At 36.9% G+C, this 13522-nt stretch overlaps 1 protein-coding gene across 1 annotated transcript in view; it reads right to left on the bottom strand.

The window, feature by feature from the left end:
* LOC117173543 (LARGE xylosyl- and glucuronyltransferase 2-like) overlaps positions 1–13522 on the bottom strand; it is a 418028-nt gene that overhangs the window by 98283 nt on the left and 306223 nt on the right. The window lies entirely within an intron of this gene.

Raw genomic sequence — 13522 nt, 5'->3', positions numbered from 1 at the left:
CAACAAAGAAAAATAGTAGTCGAATCTATCGCCATCTAATAATTCTTTTTAATGTTAAGTTATTTCGGAAATACAGGATATTTTGGATGAAAATATAATTACAATAATTCCATAAGTAGTGAAGCAATTTGCTAAGCATTGAGGAATTAAAGAAAATTTGCTTTAACACATGGGCCACCAATAAAACTGACTTTTTTGAGTGTTTTCTCTAAAATTTGTAAACAGATATCTAGTGACTAACTAAACCTTACACTTCAAGGAAATTTAGAAAAAGGGTGAATTGGTTACTAAACCATCTTGATAAAATGTTACTTTGCATTGTAATTTTGTGCTAGATACTGGAATTTAATAGGCTATTCTTGAATTCTTGAATTTTGACTAAAAACAACTCGCGTTTCTAACATTTATCAGGACATATATCTGAATTAGAAATACGGTCATCATAATTTGGCCCCTATTTCATAGTTTCTTTTCTTCTTTCTTATAGCACCATCTTTCTTGTAATATGAGCAACAATTTATGAAACATCAGCGAAATAATGATGGTGGACCTATTTTTCACTGCGATCCTAGTCTCTCCACTATAAATGCGCGTGTACGATGAGTTTTCTGTATCGATAGATGAATAAAAAGGGGCTACGACTATCTATTTTGTTAGAAGTCCTTATATGCATCATTACATGCCGAAGCGAGCTGCATTTTACCTATGCGGTAGCCGTACGTACACACTATTGGTAGTAAAGCCCCACAATGGACATGCACCCCCTACGCTAACCTTTACTCCCCTTGCCAGATTAGGACGCCAAATACCCTCATCCAGGCAACGTATTACATACACAAGCGTTTGATTAATTAAAATATCATGATGCAATCACTTTACACTGACCTATTTGAGGAAAATTTCAGAGCCTATTATACGGTTTCCTATTATCATTCACGCATGAAAAAGTGTGTTATACATTTTAATATTGGTTATATTGATTGGTATGCTGGAAATTGATTTTCCAATAAATTTAATTCTCCTCATTTAGAAAATGAATACCAGTTCCAGTAAATTACGTGTTATATGATTCGATTTACAAATTTGTATTGTTGTTTGATGGTTGTAAAGGTTTCGAATATATATGAGATAAATAATAAATTATAAAATTTTGGAAATTGAAGGAATTTTCGTTTCCATTTCCTTTATATGCAGTATTGTCCACAAATCCAATTATTCTTCTTCTTAGTAATTGATCAAGTATAACATTGTCAAGGGTTTCAGCGTAAGCATCCGAGTGTATCGTCATAAATTTTACCTCGACACGTGTTATACAATAGTTTTCAGTGCCTTGAGATCAAGCTATAGCGTGTGCAAGAAGAATACCACGGTTCATTTTTGCTCTATGAGCAATTATCAAGGCCTCCTGAATGGATATGTGATAGTTGCCTATAGTATCCCTAAGACAGAAATTATTTTTTAAACGAGCGAGCTAAACTCGTAACTGTACAACGCTCATGAGAAATTTATCTTGATTGAAAATGTTTTACGAATCTTTTAAAATAGACTTAAGTGTCCCTGATTCTGATTGTGCTTATTATATATACCCATGTTAAAGATTTGTAAAAGTAACAGCTGATTTATTCGATCTGCAGTTACGTTTGTTTTCATTTTGGAGGGCAGAGCAGTATCATTATACTACGGAGAAAATATAAGATGATAAGGTGCTTAATTTTTACAAAAACCCTTGCGAGGGGACTCACAAAAATCTAGCACCACGAATAGTAAGAGGAGAGGGGATTCATTTACATCAAGCACCCCGAAGGATTTTTTCCTATTTACTGATAACTTATCACGTATTGTTGGTTTCGCTCCAGATAGTCTAATTCTAATTCAGACTAACAATAAGACCGCTAGGAATTCGTTAATTTGTTAATTTTAAACCCGTTTCTTCTGACACTGATGACGCCCTCATAGAATTTGGTGTTCTTGGTCATTTTAATGAATACATCGATCTAGCACACACTATGCACAACACAAGCCGCAAAGAACATCTCGCTAAACACAGTAGGACTTATAAACAATCTCCTGTATTAACTGTTCAATCAGGTGGCTGGTCATTTCAATTAAAAAGTGATCACCTAGTAGTGACAAACACCTAGTAATTCTAATGTATATTTAGCATACATTGAGACTTTACTCAACTATGTTTCAGCACACGCTAAATTTCGAACTCAAGACAATACAAAATATCCTATTACACGTGCCGAGGTAAAAGCTATGACGATACACTCGGGTGTTTACGCTGAAACCCTTGAAAATGTCATTTTTTCTTAATTACCAAAAATAATAGTATATGGATTCATGGACAATACTGCATACTGTAAAAAAAAAGAAATCTACTAAAATATAAATAATTTAACATGTTAAGAACAAAAATACTCGTAGGCGTCAATATGAGAATTCTCATTTTGAAGTCTTTTATCAATTTTAAAAGAAATTCAAATTTCGTCGATATGCCAGGTATCTGAAGAAAATTAGTTTTCGTCAGATATCCGTCCGACATGTTTGATAATTTTTGTAATCCTGACGAGAAGTCGATACGCGATTACTTGTGAGAAAATATTATTTAAACGACGAACATTGTGGTTATAATTTAAATCCAGTTGGCTTTAACACTGAATTTATCGACGAGAATTCATAAGAGTCATAGCCGATTGAATTTTCCCATTGTAAGTACCCGAATTGTCCGAAGATATATATGCTGTAATTCTGGAATTCTTCGTAAAATGCTGTGAGTTTGAATGAGTGAGTGAATTATTATTGGGCTTTCCTAACGAACCTCCCTGAAATCTTTGTTACACTCTACTGTTTATTATTTAAAATGAGAAAAGTCTTTTCCTAGCCGGTTGAGATTTGCCCGAGCCCGCGTCCAACAAATGTTAAAAAATTCTAATGACAAAATTTAAAATCTCAAGCCTTGGCAGCTTTAGGCGTGGCCCCGCCAAATGAGAAGAATTCTGCGGAAAGAAAAGTGTAAAATTTCCAATAATCAAACCAGGCAGAAGTGGAACCATTTTCGATTGTCGAAAAATATGTAAAATTTAATTTATCTTGTGGATTAATAGCATTGGAATGTACGTAGCGCTAATTCATATAAAATTCTTAAGATTTGCATGAGTGCATGTGTCATGCTCCTCTCGGCGACTGTACACTCGGTCAGATCTACAATAGTGGAACCGATTTTCTGCTAAAGTCAAGTTGCAAAAAGCTTGCTCTTGTTATTCGACAGTAGCAAAATAATGTTTATTTGATTATCCTGAATTTAATAGAAGAATCCTGTTCCGCTATTCCATTTTTTAAAAAGTATTTTGATGTTTTTTACCGGGTTTCAGATCTTGCTCTGGTCGTCGGTAACAGAAAACAATATAAAATTTAATGGAAGGTGAGTTTTTTAAGTCTTATCATAAAAATGTGTTGCGAATTATATGTTGTTCTCTTGCCAGACCGACACAAGGACACATGTTCCGTCTTTCGACAAAACAAATACTACAACTAAGGCCGATTTTCCCATGGTCGCAAGAAGAGGAAGGGGTTCACGTACGCCGATCTTGTCCGACCCAGAGTCAGTTAATCCCGGGTTGGTTTAGAATTATAGTATTTTGGAACGCAAAATTTATTTATTGACAACTCGATTCGAAGATCTAATCTCTCAATAAAATAAGCTATTGGAAAGGCTACAGTCTTCGAATCAAAATCGGGATTGGCAAAGTCACTCTATCTATCACGCCCCCCCCCCCCCCCCCCCCCCCCCCCCCCCCCCCCCCCCGTCGCGTGTTTCGAGTTATCAAAGTTTCGAAGGGGGAGAGAACTCGTGAAATCTACCCTGTGATAAAGATCATCCGAATTATCTCGCGGATGACACATTAAACCTAGATGCCATATGAAATTCTCGTCGTCGTTATTTAAAAGCCCAATGGGTAAACCCCTTATCAAACACGGGCGCCTTTGACCACTTCGTTAAAGATCAGAATGCAACCAAGACATTGAGACGCGGGCCGTTTTTCAGTCCATCAACCGTAAGAAATGAAATGGATTCGGTGGAAAGGGAACTTAGAAAAGTGCGTTTTGAAAGTGCAGATACAGAGTTTCGTTCAAGAATTCAAAACGTGGTTTCCCGATTCCCTCGCGGTAATAATTACTCGAAAGACCAAACGTGAATAATTCTGATGATGAAAATCAAATCAAATTTCCACAGTTGACTAGGATTGTAGTTGGCAAACCAAATGTCAATGGGTAAATAGTTGAGAAAGAGATTTTCGTCTCAGAACAATGATACCACGAAATGATCGAAATAATAGTCCAAGCCAAAGTCGTGCCTGGGTTTATTCAAGCGATTCACGGTGTTTACCTGGCGGGAGGATGACTAGAGCGAAAGCGACAATTACACATGAATTAGTTCGAGACAAACCCAAAATTCTTCGTCGATTCGTAGGCCTGGTAGGGATCATTCTGATTTCGTCAATGACATGCCGATGAAAATCGATCGCATAGTCAGTTTCTGCAGATTTTATTTCCAAACACCGAGCGAAACCTTGAACAATTCCTGCTGATTCTCGAATATTATTTGAGCATCAATGGAATACACGGGGATTTACTTCTCCCGTGTTTGTCAAAACATTTTGGGGGATCGTGCAGGTCGTGGTACCTGGTGAACAAAACCTCATGACATACGTGGAGAGATTTCTCACGAACTTTCGCGTACAAGTGAGATATGAAGAAATACGACCCCGACATTCTCCTCGATGTCCATGAATAGAAACTGGAGAAGAATGAAACTCTCGTAGAGTTCAAATGTAAGGCTAGAGTCACATTCGAACGTAGGCAGTATTTGCCGACTTCAGAGAAGAATTGAAACAGATTCTCACGAAATTTAACGTGCGACTGACCTTCCAGATTTTAATTTTTCTATCAAAGATTATACTGAATTTCTGTACTGTGTCATCGAACGTAGTTACCTCTACCAGGAATCCATTGAGTCACTGAAGGCGCGTCCGAGGTCTGGCCGAATAGACCTAAATTTTGTGCAAGGACAGTTCGACTTAGTTGACGAGATTGACGAATATTTGGTCTAAAACGAATTGAGGTCCAGGGATAAAAACTCTGAGACAGTAGTTGTACAAAATACCAGAAAAACGCCAAAAGCCCTCAGTAATTTGTCCTCAAAATATTAAAACTAAGGGCATAAGTGAGAATATACGAAGTACTTCTCCCTCTAAAAAGGTCGTTAATACACAAAAGATTATCAACATTGAGCAATCTAAAAATTTGGAAGATGCTGGCATTGGCATGAATAAAATAGGGTCTAGTGATCCTGATCCACTGGAGGTAATTTTATTTGACGAAGTTTCTAACTCGACTTCCTCTATGCGTCATCCACCGACCAGCAAAAAGGAGAATATATCGTCTCGGTAACGTTACTCATGAACCTAAAAAGTCGATTTGGATACCTGTCGTAAATAACATTTTCGGTAAAAAAGTCGCGGTATAATCGACAGCGCTGGTGGTAGATCATGCTTCAGCGAGTCCGATTACAAACAAGGCTAACAATTCCAAACTCAGGAGTTGACAACTGATTTAATTCTCGGAATGGACTTCTGGTTAAACTGTAAGTGTTAGCAAACATCATTGCACGCTATCACATAGCTCCAGGACACGACACGAACTCCAAACACTCTCGATCGACGAAACTGAGGATCTGAGAAAATTTCTAGACGTTCAATTTCATAAATTCGACAAAGAGTCTAATGGTCAGACTCACTTATAGTTCAGTCAAATTAGACTATCCAGAAAAAATTCATTAAGTTTTGATATGTATCGTACGTGGTTTCCTATGGCATCAGAATCAAATATCAAAAGAGTTTCCTTCTGGCCGATGGTTGACAACACCGTTACACCTAACAAACAACCCCCGAAAATTAGTTTTTAGTTTATATTGCGAAAAGGGTACATCTAACGTCAAAAATAGCTCAGTTAAAAAAAAGTAGTTCATACAATTTTGAACAACAAAGGTTATATAAATTTTTGTTGTGCGGCTCACAGTTACCAAGAAATCCACCCTCTGAGTAGTCAGGCAGATGAGAAACAGAGAGGTTCTCGTTTAACTAGGACCTGCAGCGAAAGGCAGATCTAAGCTCTCTGCTACGATTGAGGAAGCGGTCGGGGAAAGCGCTAGCGTGCGCGAGCTCGTCCCATGTACCGAGGTTAAAGTCTTGGATCTCCATGCAAGTATTGACGCTGAAGGGGTCAAAGCGGCCTCAAAAACCCATTCCAGCTCTATAATTGTATTCCTACACATTATGACTAAAAAAAACCTATTTCGCTATATGTGCAAGAGAAGGAGCGTGCGGGCTTTGAGCTCTAACTCACCCCTGCCCAGAGAATGGATTACTCGGGAACTGTGAGCCGTACAACAAAAATGGGTAAAACCCTTCAAGTGGAAATTACCTGTTTGCAATCTAATTTGACTGGACTATTATTCAAAAACGTAATTGAGTTGAGTGATCTAACGCCACACCTTCAAAAGCCGAATCGACGAAGTGAAATAATACGCAAATTTATCAATGAAGAGGTCAATCGTCTGTGGCTATATCTCAAACATCTAAAACAGAGTTTATGCTCTCAAGCGTAAACGCGTATTGTTTACACTTTTGTATTATTTTTTAGACATATTAAGAGCTTCTAAGGTACGAACCCTAGAATTAAGAAATTCAGCCAAATCTCCATATGTAGGATAGGTAGTACTATTGGAGAGATTTTTCTCCCACTCAGCTGGTACTCTGGTAGGGAGAAAAACGAATGAAGATAGGAATTAAAGCCTTTTCATTGTCGTAACGCAGCTTTAACGTGTTCCAGGTTTTCTTATAATTTTCATTTGCAGATGTTACATTTTTCAACAATTGCAATGCTTCTCCTGTAAACTTAGCTTTTAAATAATACAATTGATTGTACAGGAGGTACTCATTGTTTATTATGAATTACAGATTCAAATACATCTCTAAATCTTAGACTTATCTGTTTGTGAAGAGATCGCTGCGGCTGCGATGCCAAGTTCTATCTGCTCACCTTTTTCCCAAGTATCTTCTACAATTCTGAGTTTGCCTTGTGCAACTGCTAGCGACACTTACACACAGTTAAGTTTGTTGAAAGTCGGAGGTAATATTTTTCATTTTTCAAAGAGCAAATTTTGCTCTGCAATAAAAGCCTCTATTGTGATTAGGAATCAATTTGGAATATTAACGAGAGACAGTTTAAGTAACTGTCTTTACCCGAAAATATTCATTATGGTAAGATGTCACGTATAATCATAACTGAGGATTTGTATTTTCATACGATTTGTCACTTTCCAAAGAGAGAATAAGAGCGTTTATTAACACCGATAGAGTCCTAATGAAACTTGTTATCCTGAACTTTAAACCCCGAGGATTTTATCCTTAGTTGACGAAATCGCGAACTATGTATATAGAAATAACTCTCTATCAGTAAGAAACAGTTTGATTATGATGTTACATCACTGAAGTGGAAAACGGGAGATTTATTTGATTTTCCTTCTGTTCATAGATGTATTGCTTATGCATTTATTAAAGTGGAAAATTTCGAATTTCAGTCACTTTTACGTATCAGTTTTCCGTTTCTTCCGCGCATATAAGAAAGCCGCTTTAGAATCATGTATCCTATTGCGAAAGTACGTTAATCACTGTAAATTTCCTTATCAGAGTAATCGAATTCTGCACAGCACTGTGCAAGCGACTGACGCCGTTCTACTTCCACACACTTTAATTGATTTATTTATTTTCTTAATCATAAGAGTTCGCCAAAATGCTCGCACTGAAATTTCGCCTGCGTTCGGCAATCGATATAGTTTCAAAAGAAAGCATACGTCACACACATACCCGTATCAATTAGTAATTTTACCCGGGTACTTATTCGTTAATTAAAACATAAGTGAACAAGGTTGCTAGGGCTCTTTTCTTAGTAAGAGGCGTCAAACATATCACTATCCCTTTGAGATATTCCCAAAGCATTCCGGCCGAGCTCGTTAATCGAACTATTAAGTCAATAATTCTCGCGTTCTTAAACGAGAACCATAGTTGTGCACGCTACGCAGTTCCCCGAAATTGTCCTTGGACTTTCATCAAGCAAATCATCGCTAATTATGTCAAGATTTACGACACCCCGCTCTGGTTCCTCCACGAGGTCGAGCGAACCCAATTTTCGCCGCCCGAGAAGATTGAATTCAGCGAACTCGACGCTTTAGTCGATGTCTACTTCAACTCTAATAAATGTGTGGAAACAAAAGGCCATTCAGCTGCGTCACTGGAAAGGGCCCTTCGAGACACAAAAGGACTCCCAGATATTGAGTTTAACTCAACACCCAGTGGTTCGACAAGTAGGATAGACCTGAGCAAACCTGCGTCAGTATCAAGAGGGACGGCAGTAAGCAGAGACGCCCATAAACTAGTCGACGAGATTGAAAACCTGCCACCACCTGAGTTGGAATTGACGAAGCCACCAAGGGTTAACTCCCTACGGCACTCGTTGCGCCCACCGTCACGTCAAACCCATTGCCATATAACCAGATCCCAAAGTTTGAAGACGTTTTGCAGGAACTGGGTGTCCCATATCTGGTGAATCGTCGGACTTAATTATTAAGAGGGCTCAAATTTTGGTCAACAAAATGGAATCGAGCATGAGCAGATCTTAGCAAGATGCCCGGGCTGCTGCAAGGACCTTACCCTTTATTGTCCAAAGTTCCCAGAATGCAAGCTTCGACTCCAATCCCTCGGTCGACTAAATTCACCGACACTGAGGACAGTAACCCTGAGGCAAAAGTGCGATCCAGCTTTTAAAGGCAAAAAGGAAACGGGCGGTTAAGGTTCTAACATCGCTTTTCGTCAACAAAAGTCTCGACGAAGTGATGCACAAGAGGCCAGAGCTGTAATCCATTCCGAATAATAAATACAATTACAGAACCGAAATAATTGCTAAAAAGAAGTGCCAGATGTATAGTAAGAACCAACATACCCGTAATCTTATCAAAAAAATAATCTGACGGGCGGCAGGTGTATTTCCAGCTTATCTGATTCCAAAATCTTGGGCAAGACCAGCTGCGATCCTTGCTAATACAGATGGATACCAACAGCATGGCAGTCACTTGGCCGCCATGCACGTCGGAAACTATAGACGAGCTACGAACTTTGACAGCTACGGACTTCCGCATCTTGTGCCTGAACATCTTTTTCATTTACGGGGTAATTCATCATTTTGAAAATGGAATGCAAAAAAATTACAGACTGAAAGTTCAGATGTGTGTGTCCAGTACTGTATTAAATTTCTTCATTACATGTGTCATAATTATTCTTTGTCTGAGTTTAATGATTTATTTACAGATCATTTAGAAAAAATGATAGTAAAACCTACAAAAAAAGAAAAAAAAATCTTCAGATAATAAACTTAAAATGATATACAATCTAAAAAAAATTTAGCTTTGAAAACCACGCAAAACTTTGATCTTATATGACTTTCAATTCTACATGGAAAGTGAAAGAGAAATGGAAACGAGATAATGAGATCTCACAAGTTTTCGTCGCAATCAGCGTAAAGTGAATACATGATGAGATTTTAGTCATGGCCTTAAATTCTATATAGAGATTTCTATAATTATATATGGGATTTCGATTATTATTTACCATTTATCAATTATAAAGCTAAGATATTTGATGTGCTAACATTTTTAGACATTTTTATCCCTTTATTTAAATTTTTATGAAGCTAAAGTGACTTTTTTATGACATTTTTATGATGCTAAAGTAACGAACGTATGAGTTTCAATCGCAATTGGTTTGAACTAAAAAGTCGCCTGATTCAACGACCCCAAAAACGCTTAAATACAATGAAATTTTACATTTATTTAAAGCACAAATTTTAATTCAGCATGACAAAATCTATTTAAAAATATAATTAGCATATTATATATAGTATTTGAGTACCCATGGTATTCAATAATAACAATTTTTGTTGAAAAATGACAGCTTTAACATAGATTTTAAAGGTGTACAATTTTTATTTCTCCATATTCTTGCTCTATTTTGTAACTTGCACTGATCTGTAAATATCAAAAAACATTTATCCCTCCATGTCATTCATATCAAAAGTTCTACAATTTTGTTACAGACTTTGTTATTTTAGCCCACTGTGGGCATCAGTCCTCATTTTAGGTAAATAAATATGGCACATACGTCAATATGCCACATGTGCTAATATGGGACATGGGATAACGTGGCACATCGGATCTATTTTTTTGGTTAGTGTAGTATATTTGTGTTAATATGCTACAAAAAATGCGGTAATATTGCACATACGAAATATTTTTTTAGTTAGGTTGCTATACTTAATACAATATTGAACTATCTTTTCCAAAACATACAGACCCTACTAAAAAAAGTCAGAAATAGTCAGAAAAAAAGTCAAGACTTCTGACTATTTCTGACAACTTTTGTTACGTTTCTCGATATAAATCGTCAGGAAAAATCAGAGTTTATGACAAAATGTTGAGAAATCGTCAGAACATTTGAACATTTGTGACGATTCCTGACTATTCAGTAGGGAAACAACGACAGCCGCAGTCCAAAGTGGGTGAATAATATTTGCTGTGTCGACATTTATTATCATTCGACAGGGATAACACAGATAGATGAATCCTTTTTGATGTTGTTTATAAAGACCTAATAGGGTGACCCAAAATGACAGATTTTTGATTCTTTGTACTTGCAACTGGAAATATGTTCCCAATACTAAAGAACCTATTATTATTTTTACACTCTCATGAATGAGAGTTTTTAACGAATCTTTATGTTTCGGCACTCACAGAGTCCGAAAATCATAAAATGTTGTCGGTGTCTATCTCTATGTATGTATGTTGTATTTCTATGTCGTTACCTGAATATTGTAGCCACGCTAGTTTTTAAAAGATTTGTCTAACCGAGTCAGCCTTCGATGCACTTTTTAAGTAGGGTTGCCACCTCGATCCGACCTTTCAAACGGATCATAACCCCTTATGAAAAAAAGTATTAGTAAGTATTGTATCCAGTACTTTTTCGAGGAAAATTATTGGATTTCAAATACTTATTCAAGAAAAAAATATTAGATCTAATACTTACCAATACTTCTTTTTCGTAAGGGAAACTACTTTTTAAGGCTGGCATAATTTAGTTAAGGTCAGATATTTCCAGATATTTCCAACCAAAATTTAAAAAATTTAGAGCATCTTCCCAGTTCAGAAAAAGAGTTTCAGACATTTTTGTCAAAATTTATCGAACAAGAAAAAATATTTGCAAATTATCCTAACAGCATTTTTGATTTCGATAAAAATTAAAAAAGTTATATGAAGTATGAAAACTAGGGTGATCCAGAATTTGTTTCTTCCAATTTTCATTCATATCGTCTGGACATTTTTTCGAATCCACACAAAAATCAATCTCGTTTTTTTTGTTTTGACAAAAAAAAATATATTTAGAGGTGGCGCAAGCGCAGTGAAGTTTATTCTATTTACAATAAGACAAAATACGTTTTTGTAATATAAATGAAATATGACTTTTTAAATATGTCCCCAATAAGTCTATTTTATACGGTCCTCAAGAAACCCTATAAGTGAAAAAATGGGTTTTACGAGTTTTTGGCACTACTTATGATTTTTCTTTGCGTTTTTTTTAACGCAGATTGTTTCTAATACATGAAATATACTTCATACTAATAATTAGATAGTGGGACGAAGGTCGTGGGGGCTAAAGCGTAGGCTTTGGACCCACTCCATCGGCTTGCGGGTTCGATTCCCGCCACGCACTCTGGAAGAGTCTCGTCGGCCCATGCGGTGAACACTAACCTAGCAAGGGAGTTGTTCATCTTTGGAGAGTCGTGGGACCGGTACCTCTAGAGAAAAAGGTTTTCTCCAAGTACTTAAAGTTGTTGCGCTTGGTGATTCGGAACCCACTTTACTGTAAGCCCCCCTCTCACCACTAAGTAAGTGTATGGGTGTGTGACGGAATAGGGAAGAAGGTGCAAGAAAAATGTAAACCCTTAGGGGACACATTAGAAGCTTCCATTCCTGTACCAATAATTAGATGTTTACATAAATTGGTTAGGCTATCTTGTTATTGTTGTTACCGATTTTCTCTTGGAATAGAGTTAGACAGTCGCGTGTTTTTAAAAATAGTCCACTTTTTGTCCAATGTTTAATCATAGTCCACTATTTACTTAGATTTGGTAATAGTAATTGAAACTTAACAAATAATTTAAGTTGGGCCATCGATTTTCTAAATTACAGATCAAAAAGAAATTCTTTAATTCTAGTACCCAGTTATATTTAGGATTATAAAGAGGCTTAATAGCCAGGAAATTGATTTTTTTAAACAGAGTTTCGGGTATCTTCCATATCTAACAAGTTTTCGTGCCAACAAAGCGGCAGCTTCAAGGTATCGTAGACCAGTTGTTGTTTATTCGTTTCTAGTCTTAAAGCTTAGTTCGGCGTACATTGAGTGAGATTCAAAACCCTTTTAAAAAAGGAGATTAAACTCTTCCTACCATCTCTGTATACTTTAGCCCCCAAATCGATATAGCGTAATACAGTACACTAAATGTTTGACTACGGAAGAGAGTACTTTTTGTATTCCACGAGTCTGAATTAATATAATACAGGGTTCTAAGCACAGCCTCGCTTGCAACATTGGTTGAAATTTTCCTAACTCCCTCTTTAATGAATGATCCAAATTGCAAAAAAGTATTACCTACCCTGTTGGAAGTGAAAAGATTCAAAAGGAAGTCCTCTAAATCATATTAAAGATTATAAATAATATTTTTAACCATGCATAATATGTATCTATGTATTTATTCCTCCATTGTACACTCTTTTTAGTTTTTACAAGATCTGCATCACTCATCCTGTAAACTAAAATCCCTTGATAACAATAGTCACTAAATACGAAACTAATTGATCATTAGAGTCATATCACAAAATTACAATGCAGTAATGACTTACTTATCCTAACAGTATCATCCAAATCTATTAACAATTTATTCACATCTCTTTCTCGCCTTTCTCTCAAATGCCCTCGCGTATCCGGCAAGGATGAGGTTCCGTTCACCACAGAGCGCTTTGCATACTAAGTCTTTGCGAGCATTCCCGGTTTTCCCCTCCGCCCATTCTTGAATCCCCTTCACCCATGTATCCTCTATTACCCCATGTGCCTCTTTGCAATTCCAAATGTGCATAATATTCTCCTCCTTAGTCCCACAGAGTCTACATGAAACACCTTCAAACCCTTTATTTCTCGTTTTCTCTACATTTCCACACCTAAGCCTTACCCACTGCTCCTTAACTCCTCCCCATGCTGCCTCGTGTTCGCAGTATTATTCCCTTCCCGGAAGCCTTTTCCAACTTTTATGTTCTTTGGGGCCACCCATAAATTACGTAACGCAATTTCCCGAC

This window comes from Belonocnema kinseyi, chromosome 5 (assembly GCF_010883055.1).
Source record: "Belonocnema kinseyi isolate 2016_QV_RU_SX_M_011 chromosome 5, B_treatae_v1, whole genome shotgun sequence".
Lineage (NCBI taxonomy): Eukaryota > Metazoa > Arthropoda > Insecta > Hymenoptera > Cynipidae > Belonocnema > Belonocnema kinseyi.
The sequence above is the reverse complement of the archived record's forward strand: the minus strand, read 5'-3'. Positions and strand labels throughout refer to the sequence as shown.